We start from the raw sequence: 21,754 nt of genomic DNA on the forward strand, positions 1-21,754 counted from the left end.
AGAAGCATGCAAAGTCCTATCATTTTTCTTTTTCTTCTTTTTAGAAGAACTAGGTGCATCTATATTATTTCTTTGAGAATCTTGCTCAATTCTCTTTGGATGGCCTTCAAGATACAAAGGTCCCTGAGTCATTCTACCAGTTCTAGTAGCCACTCTAACAGCATTATCATTATCTTTACTATTCAATTCATTGAGCAAATCAATTTGAGCTTTAAGTACTTGTTCTACTTGAGTGGTAACCATAGAAGCATGTTTACTAATAAGTTTAAGTTCACCTTTAACATTAGCCATATAATCACCCAATTGTTCAAACGTATTTCAATTGTATTTCAGTTGTCTACCAAAATAAGCATTAAAGTCTTCTTGCTTAGCCATAAATTTATCAAACTCATCTAAGCATGGGCTAACAAACTTAGTAAATGGGATTACAGCTTTATCATATCTATAGAGAGAATTTACCTTCACTACCTATGTCGGGTTATCAAGACCATGTGTTTCTTCAATAGGTAAGGGATTAAGATTATATGTTTCTTCAATAGGCAGTGAATTAAGACCATGTATTTCTTCAATAGGAGGTAAATTCTTAACATCTTCAGCTTTAATACCTTTTTCTTTCATAGATTTCTTTGCCTCTTGCATATCTTCGGGACTGAGAAATAGAATACCCCTCTTCTTCGGAGTTGGTTTAGGAATAGGCTCAGGAATTGGCTCCGGAGGTGTCCAATTATTTTCATTTGTCAACATATTATTCAATAGAATTTCAGCTTCATCTGGTGTTCTTTCCCTAAAAACAGAACCAGCACAACTATCCAGGTAATCTCTGGAGGCATTGGTTAGTCCATTATAAAAGATATCAAGTATTTCATTTTTCTTAAGAGGATGATCGGGCAAAGCATTAAGTAATTGGAGAAGCCTCCCCCAAGCTTGTGGGAGACTCTCTTCTTCAATTTGCACAAAATTATATATATCCCTTAAAGCAGCTTGTTTCTTATGAGCAGGGAAATATTTAGCGAAGAAGTAATAAATCATATCCTGGGGACTACACACACAACCAGGATCAAGAGAATTAAACCATATCTTAGCATCACCCTTTAATGAGAACGGAAATATTTTAAGGATATAAAAGTAACGAGTTCTCTAATCTTTAGTAAACAGGGTAGATATATCATTTAATTTAGTAAGATGTGCCACAATAGTTTTAGATTCATAACCATGAAAAGGATCATATTCAACCAAATTAATTATATTAGGATCAACAGAGAATTCATAATCCTTATCAGTAACAATGATAGGTGAAGTAGCAAAAGCAGGGTCAGGTTTCATTCTAGCATTTAAAGATTCCTTACTCCATTTAGCTAATAATCTTTTGAGTTCAATTCCATTTTGGCACGCTAAAATAGCTAAGGAAACTTCTTGATCAAATGCATAACCCTTAGGAATAACAAGTGATTCTTCATCATCACTTTCATCAGTATCATCAGATTCAATATTTTCAATTTCTCTAGCTCTAGCAAGTTGTTCATCAAGAAAATCACTAAGTGGCACAGTAGTATCAGGCATAGAGGTAGTTTCATCATAAGTATCATGCATAGCAGAAGTGGCATCATCAATAACATGCGACATATCAAAACGAATAGAAGAAGCAGGTGTAGGTGTCGCAAGCTTACTCAAAACAGAAGGTGAATCAAGTGCAGAGCTAGATGGCATTTCCTTACCTCCCCTCGTAGTTGAGGGATAGATCTTGGTTTTTGGGTCTCTCAAGTTCTTCATAATGATAAGCAGATATATATCCCAAGTGACTCAAAGAATAGAGCTATGCTCCCCGGCGACGGCGCCAGAAAATAGTCTTGATAACAAACAAGTATAGGGGATCGCAACAGTTTTCGAGGGTAGAGTATTCAACCCAAATTTATTGATTCGACACAAGGGGAGCCAAAGAATACTCTCAAGTATTAGCAGCTGAGTTGTCAATTCAGCCACACCTGGAAACTTAATATCTGCAGCAAATTATTTAGTAGCAAAGTAATATGATAGTAGTGGTAATGGTAGCAAAAGGTAACGGTAGTAAAAGTAATGTTTTGGTATTTGGTAGTGATGATAGCAATAGCAACGGGAAAGTAAATAAGCGAAGAACAATATATGGAAAGATCGTAGGCAATGGATCAGTGATGGAGAATTATGCCGGATGTGGTTCATCATGTAACAATCATAACCTAGGGTGACATAGAACTAGCTCCAGTTCGTTGATATAATGTAGGCATGTATTCTGAATATAGTCATATGTGCTTATGGAAAAGAACTTGCATGACATATTTTGTCCTACCCTCCCGTGGCAGGGGGTACTTACGGAAACTAAGGGATATTAAGGCCTCCTTTTAATAGAGTACCGGAACAAAGCATTAACACATAGTGAATACATGAACTCCTCAAACTACGGTCATCATCGGTAAGTATCCCGATTATTGTCACTTCGGGGTTAAGGGATCATAACACATAATGGGTGACTATAGACTTGCAAGATAGGATCAAGAACACTCATATATTGATGAAAACATAATAGGTTCAGATCTGAAATCATGGCACTCGGGCCCTAGTGACAAGCATTAAGCATAGCAAAGTCATAGCAACATTAATCTCAGAACATAGTGGACACTAGGGATCAAACCCTACCAAAACTAACTTGATTACATGATAGATCCCATCCAACCCATCATCGTCCAGCAAGCCTACGATGGAATTACTCACGCACGGCGGTGAGCATCATGAAATTGGTGATGGAGGATGGTTGATGATGATGATGGCAACGGATTCCCCTCTCCGGAGCCCCGAACGGACTCCAGATCAGCCCTCCCGAGAGGTTTTAGGGATTGGCATCGGCTCTGTATCGTAAAACGTGATGATTTCTTCTCTTTGATTTTTTTCTCCCCGAAACAAAATATATGGAGTTGGAGTCGGAGAGGCAACAGGGGGCCCACGAGGTAGGGGGGCGCGCCCCCACCCTCGTGGCAAGGTGGTGGGCCCCCTGGCCTTCATCTTTTGCAGGTATTTTTCTTATTTTCTGAAAAGTGGCTCCGTGAAGTTTCAGGTCATTCCGAGAACGTTTGCTCCTGCACATAAATAACACCATGGTAATTCTGCTGAAAACAGCGTGAGTCTGGGTTAGTTCCATTCAAATCATGCAAGTTAGAGTCCAAAACAAGGGCAAAAGTGTTTGTAAAAGTAGATACGTTGGAGACGTATCAGCCGCCATCTTCGGATCCTTGGCATCGAAATCTCCGTTTATTTGAGATATAGCGAGGTTCGAGTCCCCGCGCACTTCCAGGCGTTGTATGCCCATGGAGACGACCATCCGAAGACCATGCAATAAGGCCTCGTATTCGGATGCATTGTTGGAGTCTGTGTATAATATTTGGAGTACATACTGAACTATATCTCCAATGGGGGATGTTAAGACAATGCCTGCCCCTATGCCCGCCAGCATTCTGGAACCATCGAAGTGCATGACCCAGTTGGAATATGTGTCGTACTCTTTAGGGAGTTCGACTTCTGTGCATTCAGCGATGAAGTCTGCCAGTACTTGGGATTTGATGACCCGGCGTGGCTTATATGTTATATCGAATGGTAGGAGCTCAAGGGCCCACTTGGAAATCCGACCCATGACATCGCGATTGTTTATTATGTTGTTCAGTGGAACTTTGGAAGCCACCATGATCGAGCACTCTTGGAAATAGTGTCATAGCTTCTGGGATGCCATGAAGACCGTGTATGCTACCTTTTGATAATGAGGGTACCAGGATTTGCATGGGGTTAGGACAGTGGATACGTAGTATACCGGTTTCTGGAGCGGGAATTTGTGTCCGTCCTCCTCTCATTCGACGACGAGTACTGCGCTCACCACCTGGTGAGTTGCGGATATGTATAATTACATTGGTTCGCTGACGCTTGGCGCAGCTAGGATTGGGTTGCTTGCTAAAAGAGCCTTTATTTCTTCCAATCCAGTCGTTGCTGCATCTGTCCACTCGAAGTGATCGGTGCGTCGGAGAAGTCGATAAAGTGGCAATGCTTTTTCTCCTAGTCTGGAGATAAAGCGACTTAAAGATGACACGCATCCAGCTAGTTTTTGGACCTGTTTAAGGTTCGTTGGTGTAGCTAGTTATGATAAAGCTCAAATTTTGGCTGGATTTGCCTCGATTCCTCTACTGGAAACAATGAAGCCCAGTAGTTTTCAGAGGGGATGCCGAAAACACATTTTTCTGGATTGAGCTTAATGTCATATGTCCGGAGATTGTCGAATGTGAGACGTAAGTCATCTATTAATGACTCGATGCTCTCAGTCTTGATGACGATGTCGTCCACATATGCTTCAACTGTCTTGCCGATTTGTTTCTCCAGGCATGTTTGAATCATGCGTTGGTAGGTGGCGCCGATGTTTTTTAGCCCAAAGGGCATAGTGTTGAAGCAGAAAGGCCCGTATGGGGTAATAAATGCCGTTGCAGCTTGGTCGGATTCCTTCATTTTAATTTGATGGTATCCAGAATACGCGTCGAGGAAACACAGTGAGTCGTGTTCTGCAGTGGCATCAATAATTTGATCGATGCGGGGGAGGGGGAATGGATCCTTAGGGCAAGCTTTGTTGAGGTCTTTGAAATTGATGCACAAGCGCCAGGATTTATCCTTCTCTGGCACCATCACTAGGTTTGCTAGCCAGTCCGGATGTTTTATTTCTCTGATGAATTCGGCCTCAATTAGCTTGGCTAGCTCCTCCCCCATAGCTTGTCGTTTGGGTTCAGAAAAGCGCCGCAGTGTTTGCTTAACTCGCTTGTATCCCTTTAATATATTGAGGTTGTGCTCAGCCAACCTACGTGGGATTCCTGGCATATCAGAAGGGTGCCACGCGAATATGACCCAGTTTTCGTGTAGGAACGCTCGTAGTGTGGCGTCCACCATCGGGTCCAGCTGTGCGCCGATGGAGGGTGTCTTCTTTGGGTCCGTCGGGTGGACTTGAAATTTGACTATTTCATCTGCTGGTTTGAAGGAGGTGGATTTGGAGCGCTTGTCGAGGATTACGTCATCCCTATCCACCATTGAGCCAAGCGCCATTAACTCTTCGGCCGCAAGGGCCTCAGAGAGTTCCTCAAGGGCTAGGAAGGCTGTTTTGTTTTCAGCACGGAGGGCTATATCCGGATCACTAGCGAGAGTGATAATACCGTTGGGCCTGGGCATTTTGAGCTTCATATACCCGTAATGAGGTATGGCTTGAAAGCGTGTGAATGCATCTCACCCCAATAGGGCGTGGTACCCACTTTGGTACCCAACAGTCCGAACCCTGACCCAATTTGGGATCCGGAATTTGAGAAATTTCCGAGCCGAATAGTTCGGGCTCCGAGAGATCGACCGATTTTTTAGGTCTACCGTCTGATTCCAAGTTCGGAGGACAAGGCATGTCGTTCTGTGGACAGGTATCTGGCTGTTCGAGCTCAGAGATCCGAACATAGTTCGTCCTCAGTATAGAGGGAGAGTTGTTGTTTTGCTCCTCCACTACCGCTATCTGGTGGGTGATCAATGGAAATTTGATTTCTCTCTGACCGGGTTTAAGCCCAATCCGACCGTAGTCTGTAGCGACCCCCAAGGCAGCAATGCGATCCAGGAGTTCAAATGAAGGACGATAATTCCATTGGGTCCATCTGTTTGGAGTATTCAGAGTCAATTCAGAGGCGATATTCGATGACCCGAGAAGTCATCGTCGGCTCACCGGCCGAATGGGTGGTCATGACAAAGCCACACAACTGGAGGGTTTGGCCTGAGGCTAGGGCTCCATCGGCGGGGATGTTGTTCTTGATCACGAGGTGAGCCATCAACCCTTGACTTCGATGACACAGTGGGACTCTCAATGAAAGCACCAATGTCGGTGTCAAAACCGGCGGATCTCGGGTAGGAGGTCCCGAACTATGCGTCTGAGGTTGATGGTAACAAGAGACAGGGAACACAATGTTTACCCAGTTTCGGGCCCTCTCGAAGGAGGTAAAACCCTACGTCCTGCTAGATTAATATTGATGAGTATGGGGGTTACAAGAGTTGATCTACCACGAGATCATAATGGCTAAAACCCTAGAGGTCTAGCCTATCTGATTGTCCTTGTCCCTATGGACGAAACCCTCCGGTTTATATAGACACCGGAGGGAACTAGGATTATACAAAGTTGGTTACATAGAAAGGAAATAGTACATCCGGATACCTAGCTTGCCATCTACGTAAAGGAGAGTCCTATCCGGACACGGGAGGAAGTCTTCTATCTTGTATCTTCATGGCCCAATAGTCCTACCCATGTCCAACAGGCTGGCCTCCCGAGGACCCCTTAGTCCAGGACTCCCTCAGTCGCGTCCTACAGTCAGCATGTGCTCTAATACCATCTTGTAGCGATCCGACCTCAACCTGTCAAATCTCTATGCATAAGTGTCATCCCTGGATCGGTAATGCTGACACACACAGTACTTGAAGGATTTATAACAGAGTTCAATCACACACTTATTACATCGAATATCTCAAAGAGAGTACTTATTACAATAATATGGCTGAAGTCCATCTAATGAAGATAACAACGGAAGGCTTCGAAGGTAAAGTGAGTCCATCAACTCCAACGGCATAGCTAAGTGCAAACAACGACCTAGCGCACCTTACTCTTCGTCTGAAAAGTCTGCAACATGATACGTTGCAGCGCGAAACGGGTCAGCACATTGAATATGCTGGCAAAATAACACTGTAGAGGAAATAACAAAATAATTGCTATCACTACAGGCATATATGGCTGGTGGAGGCTCTATGGTTATCATGTTTGCGTAAAGCCAATTTTTCCCTACTGCAAAGGAATAAATTTTATTTAACTATCAAGTTGGTTGATAAAATATTGATAAGGATCCTCCAACTCAATCCCAATTAAAAAGTAATAACAACCAAACAATTTCATTAAGTAAAGTGATGAGATCAAATCAATAATTCAAGAACCAGATACTCAAGTTGTACATAATCAGGGACACGACTAACCATGATTAGTTTGTACACTCTGCAGAGGTTTGCGCACTTTTCCCCACAAGACTCGATGTCCTCCATTGAAGTTCTCGCACTACATGATGTTTGAGAAATAGATGACCGAGACACAGTCTTTCTGAAGAGGTCCCCTTAACCGATAGATAGGCCGATACACCTACAATCCCCTACATCTGCTAGCCCATCATGGAAAGGTTTCCCACAACTTACTTAACTATGCCAGAGCCCGTAATGGCTTGTGGCTGCACACGGAAGTTTCTAGCATGAATAATCTTATGATCCCTTTGAGCCTGGGTGGCATTCCATAGAATGATCACACGGGTACTCCGGGATATCCCAGGACAACTCTGGATTGCTCCAGGTGCCCAGACAACCACTGGGTGCTCCAGGGTGCCTCAACCAATCCACCCAGATGTGTATTAAAGTAGCCACCTTAAGTTAACCATTATTTAACAACTCTCACATCTGTCATGGATACACTCAACCAAACCACATCTACGAGCATAGCATAGCAGTATAAGCATAATGTAGAAGTAACTCCCAGGGTTTACATAAAGGACAATAGGTTCTACCTCATCAACTACATCCCAATACCCACATGTTATCAAGTCCTAACCATGCAATGTTTGAGGGTTGAAACTAATGCATAAAAACTGGGTAATAAAGGGGTATGATCAAAGTGTTACTTGCCTTACTATCGATCTAATAACCCTAGTGACTCATGGTAGCACGCTTCGCACTCCTGAAACTCTATCGCGAACAAACAATAACATAGCACTCAAGCAATAGATGCAAGGGTAAAATTCAAAATAAAAGAGCCAAATCGAAAGTACAAGAGAGGAGCTTTGATTTGCAAAAAGAATCAATCAAATCGGCGCTACGAAACTCAAACTATGGTCAAAAGAAGTTTGAATTCAAATCTTCTTGCAACCAAATTTTAATTTTTGAAAACCATTTTCAAGTTGATTAACTAGAAATAGGGGTTCGGACAAAGATTTTGGCGCTGGTTTCACTGGATTTGGACAAACGGTCAAAAAGTTGTGAGCGTTTGAAGATCAGGGGCTAATCTATGATAAAAATAATAGCGGATAGGTCCCTGGCCGAAAATAAAATAAAAGAAAAGACTATCAAACGAATGTTCACTATCGGGGACAAACGGGCGAATCGAGTTTGCTAACAGTGACGTTCGGGTGAACGTTCGCTAATTAGTGAAACCAAAAAAACCAAACCGAACCGATCTAACAAAAAAAACGGGGCGATGGTTTTGTCAGTTTTACCGGTTCAACAAAAAAAACCTGCGGCGGCAAGATCCGGCGAGTCCGATGGGTGGTGGCGGTGGCGCGGGCAACGGCGAGGTGTGGCGGCGGCGTGGTGCGGTGGCAAGCGGCGGCATGCAGCTGCGGTGTGCGGCGGGGGCTGCGGTGGGAGGCGGCGGCTGCAGCGCGGCTTGGTGGGTAGGAGAGGGGGCGGCGGCGGTATATAAAGAGGGGGGCTTGGAGGAGAGGCAAAGGCGACGGGGAAGGCGGAATCCGGCTCGGACCGGGAGTCCGGCGGCGGCGCGGCTCCCGCGCGGGGAAGGCGGCGGCCGGCCGGCTCGGCAAGGCCATTGGCCCAGTCAAGTGGAATTTTTATTTTTTTTAATAAATTCTGCCGAAGAAAAATCCTAATAAAAAATGTAATTTTTTTGTAAAAATGCCAAAAACAATTTTCACCGTCTAAATAAAATATTTAGAATAAATTGGACATTTTTCTGGCCTAAAAATGCAATATTGATGCATATTTTTTCTAATTCAAAGAAAATAGCAAATAAAATCCAAATAAATTATATATTTGATTTTGAAAAATTTCCTCCAATATTCCTCTCTTTTTGAAGAAGTCATATTATCTTCTCTCTTTTATTTTTAATATTAGAAATATTCGGAGAGAAAAAGATTAAAACCAAATTGATCCTCTTTTCAAATTTGAGAAAATTCAAATATGAAAGTGAATGAAATCCCCAACTCTCTCCTTGGGTCCTTGAGTTGCTTAAGATTTCTAGGATCACAAACATAATACAAATAAATATGATATGCATATGATGACCTATGTATAACATCCAAATTGAAAATTGGGATGTTACACTCTGTGTGTCGTCGTGGGTGTGCTTGTTGTGCTGTGGGGCGCAATCGAAAGGTTGAAGAGACTAAGGTTATAATGGCCGTGGGACTTAAAGGAGAAGCCGGACGGCCAGGAATATCGGTAGGCCCTGATGGCAGTTCTAATTTCCAGCGCATAACTCCATCATGCCGCACGTAACTACAAAGCGTGGCAACGCGCGTGGCGCAACCGCATGCATATGGGGCCCACGACGTGATCATGCGCATGCCCGACCGCTGGTAGAGTGCGCGCGCAGAGGGACGCGAGTAGAGCGCTCCGCGGTCGCTTCAACGGTGACAAACCATATATATATATGCATGTAGTAGTTGAACACGCAAGAAAAGCTGTCCATAAGCCGATCGCGCTGACGGACATGAGCATAGCGTGCCAATGGACGCGAGCAGAGCGCGCTGCGGCGCCTAGCGGCGAGTGGAGCTTGCCGAGGGACGCGAGCAGAGGCCGACACAGTGATATGTGGCAAATAAAACGAACTGTGCGAGCGATGAGGGAGACATCAAGCACGAATCAGATAAGAGTTGCGTGTGCGATGCGTGGCATACAGTTGATCCATCCGAGCTGTTTGTGATGGAATAAGCCGTGTGTGTGTTGCGGGCATATGCTTGCTGTTATATAACCTTAAATTTAACCAAAAAAGTGTTAATGCATGTTAAAAAAATTGTATAACTGCAAACTTTGTTCAAATACGAATCCAACGATATAATCTTTGGCGACATGCATTCGTATTTTATTAGTTAAATCCTACTTATAAACCAGGATGGGGATATAGTAGGTAATTAAATCACAAATGTTTTTTTGTATTAACCATAGGTGTACGTGTCCTTCCGTCCTCCTCTCACACGTCTTGTCACCCCGTTGCTGCAGACGGCTTACAGCGCAAGCTTGCGCAGCGCGCGGGGGCATTCTTTTGGCCAAACGGTGGCTCGAAGTGGCGCCAATGAATTGTCGGTGAGCGTGTTCCCGCGCAACCTCACAGGTTCCCGCGCAAGCTTCCCGCCCGACTTGGTGAAATCCACCAAAATCCCAATGCTTTACCGGCCTACTATATAAACCTCACGGCCAGCGAGTCCTGTGTCGCATTTTCCCCTCCCTCCCTGTAGCTTATCTCGTCTGCTTCTCCCATGATCGCCAATCGCACCAATCCGTCGTTGTCGCTCAGCCACTCCACTGTCATCAGAGGACAGCTCCAGCTGGGAGGCTACACCGCGGTGGCGTCTCAGTCCCCGGCGTAGTGTAGTGCGCGCGGCGTCCCTTGTTGGTTGTGCGCGGAACACCCACCACATGCTCCGCCGCCGCTGTCCGTCGGCAGCTGTTGCCCGTTGTTGCCGCCACACCACCGTCGAAAGCCAGGTCCATCGCCCACTCTGCCGTCATGGACCGAAGGCAGGAGGTGGCCGTCGTGGCCGCCACCCCACTGCCGGCCATCACCCGCTCCGCCATCGTGAACCAAAGGAGGGAGGTGGCTGTCGTGGCCGCCACCCAATCATCGGCCATCGTGGCCGCCAGCCCACCGTCGACCACCGGGATCATCACCCGCTCCGCCACCGCCGCCTGAAGGAAGGAGGCGGACGTGGAGGCCCGCATGTGCGTCAGCGACATTGCGCGTTACATCAAGTTCCTGCGGGAGGAGGAGGAGCGCCTCGCCGAGCACACAAAGAGCCTTACCGTAGCCGTGGCCGCAGCACACGCTGATGTAGAGGCGAGGAATCAGGAGATCTACGAGTAGTCTAGCTGCTTCGAGAGGGATCGTCTAGAGTGGCAGTGGGTGTTCGAGCTGGCGAGCGTCGCTGAATGTGCAACAGCGGCAATCACCGTCTTGCATTTGTCCAGCTCATCGGTAGGCTCCTCCTCCTCCTCTGCCTCTTACTGAGCGCGCTCGGCAGAGGAGAGGCTGTCGGAAGTAGCACAAAGCCCCTCTGTAGTAGTAGTACTTAGGGGCTATTTTGTTCAGTTCATTTGACTATAGATGTGTGGTGGAACTGTACAACGTACTTAAAATTAGCTAGTATATATAGTTGAACTAGCTATTTCAGTACGTGGTTGGCAACAATTGCGGAAAATTTTGGTCGGTTCAGCTGTCGAGTTGAACTATTTGTATAAATTAAGAAAAACTGCTTAATCTATGAATGAAATCTATGCTTAATTATTGAATTTTAGTTACAAAATTAGATAGTGCTAGTGATTTTCAGCTGCATATTTTGACAAATCATAGTGTTACAAGGATTGACAAATGGCAATGTTACTAGATCAACAAATGTCAATCTTTCCAGTTTGACAAATGGCAACATACCCAATATGACATATGCAAATCTTACCAAATTGTTTGTACGTGGTTGCACACAGGTCATCCAAATCAACCGTTTGCGTTGAAGGGATGCACAAATCTTGCACTGTGAATTGTCCCTCGACTTGAGGGGGAAGACCATAACTCTCACTTTGCATACAGGTGTTCTGTCTAAAACGTTTGTGATCAAGAGCTGCAGAAATCCTGCTTGGCACATTTTCTCTTGGCTTCCTGGGGAAGCTGTCGGTTTGCATACGGGTGTTCTAACTAAAACATTTGCAATCAAGAGCTGCACAAATGCTGCTAGGCACATTTTCCCTTGGCTTCCTGAGGAAGTTGTAAGTTTTGCATAAGGGTGTTCTAACTAAAACGTTTGTGATGAGTGTTTTATATTAAAAAATCGTATTAAACTCCGGCTTGGGAGCCATTAATGGAGAGGATGCGAGCAAGGCGGGCGGCCATGGAAGTCAAAGGTCTCGCTTCCCGGTGAGCCTGTGCGGCGTACAACTCGCACGCTTCCCGGTGAGCCTCCGCATTGGAGTAAATCTCACACGCCTCATGTTTAGCCAAGCACTCAAGCACCTGTCCATGCGGCACCTCCTAGCCATTAAAAGAGTGAGGTGTGGCGTCACATAAATGATAATAGAACGCGCACAATTTAAATTATACAAAACGTTTGAGATTTTATAGTGGCAGCTATTTGTTTCAAAATGCGTTTTTGGTTGTTATTCGAGTGCGCCTTCTCTCAAAATGGACACGAAAAATACCACAGCATGTCGGGTGCCATTCCATTATAGCATGCCAAGTTTTATGAATTTCAGTCAAGTTTTGGATTTACTAGAATTTTTTAAAGAGTATCTCAATGTTTTGCCGGCAATCAACAGTGACCTGGTGTTTGAAATTCATTCCCATTTCTTGCATGGGACCTAAGCATGCACCGAAGGACACAGATTTGATTTTTCAACCAATTTATATGCACTGGAGCATGTGCATGTAGTTCAAATTTGAATTATCCACTTAAAATGCCTAGAAAACCTAGTTAATGTCTAAAAATGTCCAAACGAACCCCGAAAAATTCCAAAATTAAACGCAACACTCCTGTTGTTCTATATTGCAACTAGAGAAATTTTGAAAGCAATAAGAGGCAACGTATATCGTTTCGTCCCCAAAGGTGGCACATTTCCTACCGAAACCATCACGCTTGTTTTGAGAAGCTCTGGTTTGTGAGAAACTTATACCCAAACCTGCTCCAAATGGGACAAAACATTTACCACGGCATGTTGATGCCGCTCCATGATAGCATGCCAAGTTTCATGAATTTAAGACAAGTTTTGGATTTACTAGAATTTTAAAACCAACTATCTCAATGTTTGCGGCCGAGTGACGGTGGCAGGGTGTTTGAAATTCATTCCCACTTCTTGCATGGGACATAAGCATGCATCGTAGGAGACAAATTTGATTTTTGAACCAATTTATATGCACTGGAGCATGTGCATGTAGTTCAAATTTTAATTATGCACATAAAATGCCTGGAAAACCCAGTTAATGTATAAAAATGTCCAAACTAACCGCGAAAAATTTCCAAAATTAAACACAACACTCCTGTTGTTCTATGTTGACACTAGAAAATGTTGCAAACCAATAAGAGGCAACGGATATCGTTTTGTCCCCAAAGGTGGCACGTTCCCTACCGAAACCATCACACTTGTTGGGAGAAGCTCTGGTTTGTCAGAAGCTTATACCCAAACCTGCCCCAAATGGGACATAAAATTTACCACGGCATGTTGATGCCACTCCATGATAGCATGCCAAGTTTCATGAATTTCAGACGAGTTTTGGATTTACTAGAATTTGAAAACCAAGTATCTCAATTTTTGCAGCCGAGTGACGGTGGCAGGGTGATTGAAATTTATTCCCATTTCTTGCATGGGACCTAAGCATGCACCGAAGGACACAAATTTGATTTTTCCACCAATTTATATGCACTGGAGCATGTGGATGTAGTTCAAATTTGAATTATGCACATAAAATGCCTCTAAAACCTAGTTAATGAATAAAAATGTCCAAACGAACCCTGACAAATTCCAAAATTAAACGCAACACTCCTGTTGTTATATATTGCCAGTAGAAAATTTTTGAAAGCAATAAGAGGCAACGTATATCGTTTCGTCCCCAAAGGTGGCACGTTCCCTACCGAAACCATCACACTTGTTGTGAGAAGCTCTGGTTTGTGAGAAGCTTATACCGAAACCGGCCCCAAATGGGACAATTTTTTACCACGGCATGTTGATGGCGCTCCATGATAGCATGCCAAGTTTCATGAATTTCAGACGAGTTTTGGATTTACTAGAATTTAAAAACCAACTATCTCAATGTTTGTGGCCGAGTGACGGTGGCAGGGTGTTTGAAATTCATTCCCATTTCTTGCATGGGACCTAAGCATGCACCGAAGGACACAAATTTGATTTTTCAACCAATTTATATGCACTGGAGCTTGTGCATGTAGTTCAAATTTGAATTATGCACATAAAATGCCTAGAAAACCTAGTTAATGTCTAAAAATGTCCAAACAAACCCCGAAAAATTCCAAAATTAAACGCAACACTCCTGTTGTTCTATATTGCAACTAGAGAAATTTTGAAAGCAATAAGAGGCAACGTTTATCGTTTCGTCCCCAAAGGTGGCACGTTTCCTACCGAAACCATCACGCTTGTTGTGAGAAGCTCTGGTTTGTGAGAAACTTATACCCAAACCTGCCCCAAATGGGACAAAACATTTACCACGGCATGTTGATGCCGCTCCATGATAGCATGCCAAGTTTCATGAATTTAAGACGAGTTTTGGATTTACTAGAATTTTAAAACCAAGTATCTCAATGTTTGCGGCCGAGTGACGGTGGCAGGGTGTTTGAAATTCATTCCCACTTCTTGCATGGGACATAAGCATGCATCGTAGGAGACAAATTTGACTTTTGAACCAATTTATATGCACTGGAGCATGTGCATGTAGTTCAAATTTTAATTATGCACATAAAATGCCTGGAAAACCCAGTTAATGTATAAAAATGTCCAAACTAACCCCGAAAAATTTCGAAAATTAAACACAACACTCCTGTTGTTCTATGCTGACACTAGAAAATGTTTGAAAGCAATAAGAGGCAACGGATATCGTTTTGTCCCCAAAGGTGGCACGTTCCCTACCGAAACCATCACACTTGTTGGGAGAAGCTATGGTTTGTCAGAAGCTTATACCCAAACCTGCCCGAAATGGGACATAAAATTTACCACGGCATGTTGATGCCGCTCCATGATAGCTTGCCAAGTTTCATGAATTTCAGACGAGTTTTGGATTTACTAGAATTTGAAAACCAAGTATCTCAATTTTTGCAGCCGAGTGACGGTGGCAGGGTGTTTGAAATTTATTCCCACTTCTTGCATGGGACCTAAGCATGCACCGAAGGACACAAATTTGATTTTTCAACCAATTTATATGCACTGGAGCATGTGCATGTAGTTCAAATTGGAATTATGCACATAAAATGCCTCTAAAACCTAGTTAATGAATAAAAATGTCCAAACGAACCGTGACAAATTCCAAAATTAAACGCAACACTCCTGTTGTTATATATTGGCAGTAGAAAATTTTTGAAAGCAATAATAGGCAACGTATATCGTTTCGTCCCCAAAGGTGGCACGTTCCCTACCGAAACCATCACACTTGTTGTGAGAAGCTCTGGTTTGTGAGAAGCTTATACCCAAACCTGCCCCAAATGGGACAAAATTTTTACCACGGCATGTTGATGGCGCTCCATGATAGCATGCCAAGTTTCATGAATTTCAGACGAGTTTTGGATTTACTAGAATTTAAAAACCAAGTATCTCAATGTTTGCAGCCGAGTGACCGTGGGAGGGTGTTTGAAATTTATTCCCATTTCTTGCATGGGACCTAAGCATGCACCGAAGGACACAAATTTTATTTTTAAACCAATTTATATGCACTGGAGCATGTGCATGTAGTTCAAATTTGAATTATGCACATAAAATGCCTAGAAAATTTAGTTAATGAATAAAAATGTCCGTACTAACCCTGACAAATTCCAAAATCAAACGCAACACTCCTGTTGTTGTATATTGCCACTAGAAAAAATTTGAAAGCAATAAGAGGCAACGCATATCGTTTCGTCCCCAAAGGTGGCACGTTCCCTGCCGAAACCATCACGCTTGTTGTGAGAAGCTCTGGTTTGTGAGAAGCTTATAAACCTGCCCCAAATTGGACAAAAAATTTACCACGGCATGTTGATGCCGCTCCATGATAGCATGCCAAGTTTCATGAATTTAAGACGAGTTTTGGATCTACTAGAATTTTAAAAACAAGTATCTCAATGTTTGCGGCCGAGTAACGGAGGTAGGGTGTTTGAAATTCATTCCCATTTCTTGCATTGGACCTAAGCATGCACCGAAGGAAACAAATTTGATTTTTCAACCAATTTATTTGCACTGGAGCATGTGCATGTAGTTCAAATTTGAATTATGCTCATAAAATGCCTATAAAACCTAGTTAATGTATAAAAATGTCCAAACAAACCTTGACAAATTCCAGAATTAAACGCAACACTCCTGTTGTGATATATTGCCACTAGAAAAATTTTGAAAGCAATAAGAGGCAACGTATATCGTTTCGTCCCCAAAGGTGGCACTTCCCTGCCGAAACGATCACGCTTGTTGTGAGAAGCTCTCGTTTGTGAGAAGCTTATACCCAAACCTGCCCCAAATGGGACAAAAATTTACCACGGCATGTTGATGCCGCTCCATGATAGCATGCCAAGTTTCATGAATTTATGACGAGTTTAGGATTTACTAGAATTTTAAAACCAAGTATCTCAATGTTAGCGGCCGAGTGACGGTGGCCGGGTGTTTGAAATTTATTCCCATTTCTTGCATGGGACCTAAGCATGCACCGAGGGACACAAATTTGATTTTTAAACCAATTTATATGCACTCGAGTATGTGCATGTAGTTCAAATTTCAATTATGCACATAAAATGCCTGGAAAACCCAGTTAATGTATAAAATGTCCAAACGAACCCCGAAAAATTCCAAAATTAAACACAACACTCATGTTGTTCTATGTTGACACTAGAAAATTTTTGAAAGCAATAAGAGGCAACGAATATCGTTTTGTCCCCAAAGGTGGCACGTTCCCTACCGAGACCATCACGTTGTTGGGAGAATCTCTGGTTTGTGAGAAGCTTATACCCAAACCTGCCCCAAATGGGACAATTTTTTTACCACGGCATGTTGATGGCACTCCATGATAGCATGCCAAGTTTCATGAATTTTAGACAAGTTTTGGATTTACTAGAATTTAAAAACCAAGTATCTCAATGTTTGGGGCCGAGTGACGGTGGCAAGGTGTTTGAAATTCATTCCCATTTCTTGCATAGGACCTAACCATGCACCGAAGGACACAAATTTGATATTTCAACCAATTTATATGCATTGGAGCATGTGCATGTAGTTCAAATTTGAATTATGCACATAAAATGCCTAGAAAATCTAGTTAATGTATAAAAATGTCCAAACAAACCTTGACAAATTCCAGAATTAAACGCAACACTCCTGTTGTGATATATTGCCACTAGAAATTTTTTGAAAGCAATAAGAGGCAATGTATATCGTTTCGTCCCCAAAGGTGGCACGTTCCCTACCGAAACCGTCACGCTTGTTGTGAGAAGCTCTGGTTTGTGAGAAGCTTATACCCAAACCTGCCCCAAATTGGACAAAAAATTTACCACGGCATGTTGATGCCGCTCCATGATAGCATGCCAAGTTTCATGATTTTAAGATGAGTTTTGGCTCTACTAGAATTTTAAAAACAAGTATCTCAATGTTTGCGACCGAGTGACGGTGGCAGGGTGTTTGAAATTCGTTCCCATTTCTTGCATGGGACCTAAGCATGCATGATGGACACAAATTTTATTTTTGAACCAATTTATTTGCACTGGAGCATGTGCATGTAGTTCAAATTTTAATTATGCACATAAATTGCCCAGAAAACCCAGTTAATGTATAAAAATATCCAAACTAACCCTGAAAAATTCCAAAATTAAACACAACACTACTGTTGTTCTATGTTGACACTAGGAAATTTTGGACAGCAATAATAGGCAACGGTTATCGTTTTGTCCCCAAAGGTGGCACGTTCCCTATCGAAACCATCACACTTGTTGGGAGAAGCTCTGGTTTGTGAGAAGCATATACCCAAACCTGCCCCAAATGGGACAAAATTTTTACCACGACATATTGAGGCCGCTCCATGATAGCATGCCAAGTTTCATGAATTTCAGACGAGTTTTGGATTTACTAGAATTTGAAAACCAAGTATCTCAATGTTTGCAGCTGAGTGACGGTGGCACGGTGTTTGAAATTTATTCCCATTTCTTGCATGGGACCTAAGCATGCACCGAAGGACACAAATTTGATTTTTCAACCAATTTATATGCACTAGAGCACGTGCATGTAGTTCAAATTTGAATTATGCACATAAATGCCTATAAAACCTAGTTAATGTATAAAAATGTCCAAACGAACCTTGAAAAATTCCAAAATTAAACGCAACACTCATGTTGTTCTATATTGCCACTAGAAAAATTTTGAAAGCAATAAGAGGCAACATATATCATTTCGTCCCCAAAGGTGGCACGTTCCTTACCGAAACCATCACGCCTGTTGTGAGAATCTCTGGTTTGTGAGAAGCTTAGACCCAAACCTGCCCCAAATGGGACAAAATTTTTACAAGGACATCTTGATGCCGCTCCATGATAGCATGCCAAGTTTCATGAATTTCTGAAAGAGGTTTTCGATTTACTAGAATTTTAAAACCAAGTATCTCAACGTTTGTGGCCGAGTGACGGTGGCAGGGTGTTTGAAATTCATTCCCATTTCTTGCATGGGACCTAAGCATGCACCGAAGGACACAAATTTGATTTTGAAACCAATTTATATGCACTGGAGCATGTGCATGTAGGTCAAATTTTAATTATGCACATAAAATGCCTGGAAAACCCAGTTAATGTATAAAAATGTCCAAACGAACCCCGAAAAATTCAAAAATTAAACACAACACTCCTGTTGTTCTATGTTGACACTAGAAATTTTTCGAAAGAAATAAGACGGAACGGATATCGTTTTGTCTCCAAAGGTGGCACGTTCTCTACCGAGACCATCACGCTTGTTGGGAAAAGCTCTGGTTTGTGAGAAGCTTATACCCAAACCTGCCCCAAATGGGACAAAAATTTACCACGGCATGTTGATGCCGCTCCATGATAGCATGCCAAGTTTCATGAATTTAAGACGAGTTTTGGATTTACTAGAATTTTAAAACCAAGTATCTGAATGTTTTCGGCCGAGTGACGGTGGCAGGGTGTTTGAAATTCATTCCCATAACTTGCATGGGACCTAAGCATGCACCGAAGGACACAAATTTTATTTTTAAACCAATTTATATGCACGGGAGCATGTGCATGTAGTTCAAATTTTGATCATGCACATAAGATGCCTGGAAAACCCAGTTAATTTATAAAAATGTCCAAACTAACCCCGAAAAATTCCAAAATTAAACGCAACACTCCTGTTGTTCTATGTTGACACTAGAAAATTTTGGAAAACAATAATAGGCAACAGATATCGTTTTGTCCCCAAAGGTGGCACGTTCCCTACCCAAACCATCACACTTGTTGGGAGAAGCTCGGGTTTGTGAGAAGCTTATACCCAAACCTGCCCCAAATGGGACAAATTTTTTACCACGGCATGTTGATGCCGCTCCATGATAGCATGCCAAGTTTCATGAATTTCAGACGAGTTTTGGATTTACTAGAATTTGAAAACCAAGTATCTCAATGTTTGCAGCTGAGTGACGGTGGCACGGTGTTTGAAATTTATTCCTATTTCGTGCATGGGACCTAAGCATGCACCAAAGGACACATATTTGATTTTTTACCAATTTATATGCACCGGAGTATGTGCATGTAGTTCAAATTTGAATTATGCACATAAATGCCTATGAAACCTAGTTAATGTATAAACATGTCCAAATGAACCTTGAAAAAATCCAAAATTAAACGCAACACTCATGTTGTTCTATATTGCCACTAGAAAATTTTTGAAAGTAATAGGAGGCAACGTATATCGTTTCGTCCCCAAAGGTGGCACGTTCCCTACTGAAACCATCACGCTTGTTATGAGAAGCTCTGGTTTGTGAGAAGCTTAGACCGAAACCTGCCCCAAATGGGACATTTTTTTTACCACGGCATGTTGATGCCGCTCCATGATAGCATGCCAAGTTTCATGAATTTATGACGAGTTCTGGATTTACTAGAATTTTAAAACCAAGAATCTCAATGTTTGCGGCCGAGTGACAGTGGCAGGGTGTTTGAAATTCATTCCCATTTCTTGCATGGGACCTAAGCATGCACCGAAGGACACAAATTTGATTTTTAAACCAATTTATATGCACTGGAGCATGTGCATGTAGTTCAAATTTTAATTATGCACATAAAATGCCTGGAAAACCCAGTTAATGTATAAAAATGTCCAAACAAACCCTAAAAAATTCCAAAATGAAACACAACACTCCCGTTGTTCTATATTGACACTAGAAATTTTTTGAAAGCAATAAGAGGCAACGGTTATCGTTTTGTCCCCAAAGGTGGCATGTTTCCTACCGAGACCATCACGCATGTTGGGAGAAGCTCTGGTTTGTGAGAAGCTTATACCCAAACCTGCCCCAAATGGGACAAAAATTTTACCACGGCATGTTGATGCCGCTCCATGAAAGCATGCCAAGTTTCATGAATTTTAGACGAGTTTTGGATTTACTAGAATTTAAAAACCAAGTATCTCAATGTTTGTGGCCGAGTGACGGTGGCAGGGTGTTTGAAATTCATTCCCATTTCTTGCATGGGACCTAAGCATGCACCGAAGGACACAAATTTGATTTTTAAACCAATTTATATGCACTGGAGCATGTGCATGTAGTTCAAATTTTAATTATGCACATAAAATGCCTGGAAAACCCAGTTAATGTATAAAAATGTCCAAACAAACCCTAAAAAATTCCAAAATGAAACACAACACTCCCGTTGTTCTATATTGACACTAGAAATTTTTTGAAAGCAATAAGAGGCAACGGTTATCGTTTTGTCCCCAAAGGTGGCATGTTTCCTACCGAGACCATCACGCATGTTGGGAGAAGCTCTGGTTTGTGAGAAGCTTATACCCAAACCTGCCCCAAATGGGACAAAAATTTTACCACGGCATGTTGATGCCGCTCCATGAAAGCATGCCAAGTTTCATGAATTTTAGACGAGTTTTGGATTTACTAGAATTTAAAAACCAAGTATCTCAATGTTTGTGGCCGAGTGACGGTGGCAGGGTGTTTGAAATTCATTCCCATTTCTTGCGTGGGACCTAAGCATGCACCGAAGGACACAAATTTGATTTTTCAACCAATTTATAGGCACTGGAGCATGTGCATGTAGTTCAAATTTGAATTATGCACAAAAAGTACCTAGAAAACCTAGTTAATGTATAAAAATGTCCAAACGAACCCTGAAACATTCCGAAATTAAACGCAACACTCCTGTTGTTCTATATTGCCACTAGAAAAATCTTGAAAGCAAGAAGAGGCAACGTATATCGTTTCGTCCCCAAAGGTGGCTCGTTCCCTACCGAAACCATCACTCTTGTTGTGAGAATCTCTGGTTTGTGAGAAGCTTATACCCAAACCTGCCCCAAATGGGACAAAAATTTTACCACGGCATGTTGATGCCGCTCCATGATAGCATGCAAAGTTTCTTGAATTTAAGACGAGTTTTGGATTTACTAGAATTTTAAAACCAAGTATCTGAATGTTTGCGGCCGAGTGACAGTGGCAGGGTGTTTGAAATTCATTCCCATAACTTGCATGGGACCTAAGCATGCACCGAAGGACACAAATTATATTTTTAGACCAATTTATATGCACTGGAGCATGTGCATGTAGTTCAAATTTTAATTATGCACATAAAATGCCTGGAAAACCCAGTTAATGTATAAAAATGTCCAAACTAACCCCGAAAAATTCCAAAATTAAACGCAACACTCCTGTTGTTCTATGTTGACACTAGAAAATTTTGGAAAACAATAATAGGCAACGGATATCGTTTTGTCCCCAAAGGTGGCACGTTCCCTACCAAAACCATCACACTTGTTGGGAGAAGCTCTGGTTTGTGAG

This window comes from Triticum urartu, chromosome 5, assembly GCF_003073215.2.
Source record: "Triticum urartu cultivar G1812 chromosome 5, Tu2.1, whole genome shotgun sequence".
In the NCBI taxonomy this organism is placed as follows: domain Eukaryota; kingdom Viridiplantae; phylum Streptophyta; class Magnoliopsida; order Poales; family Poaceae; genus Triticum; species Triticum urartu.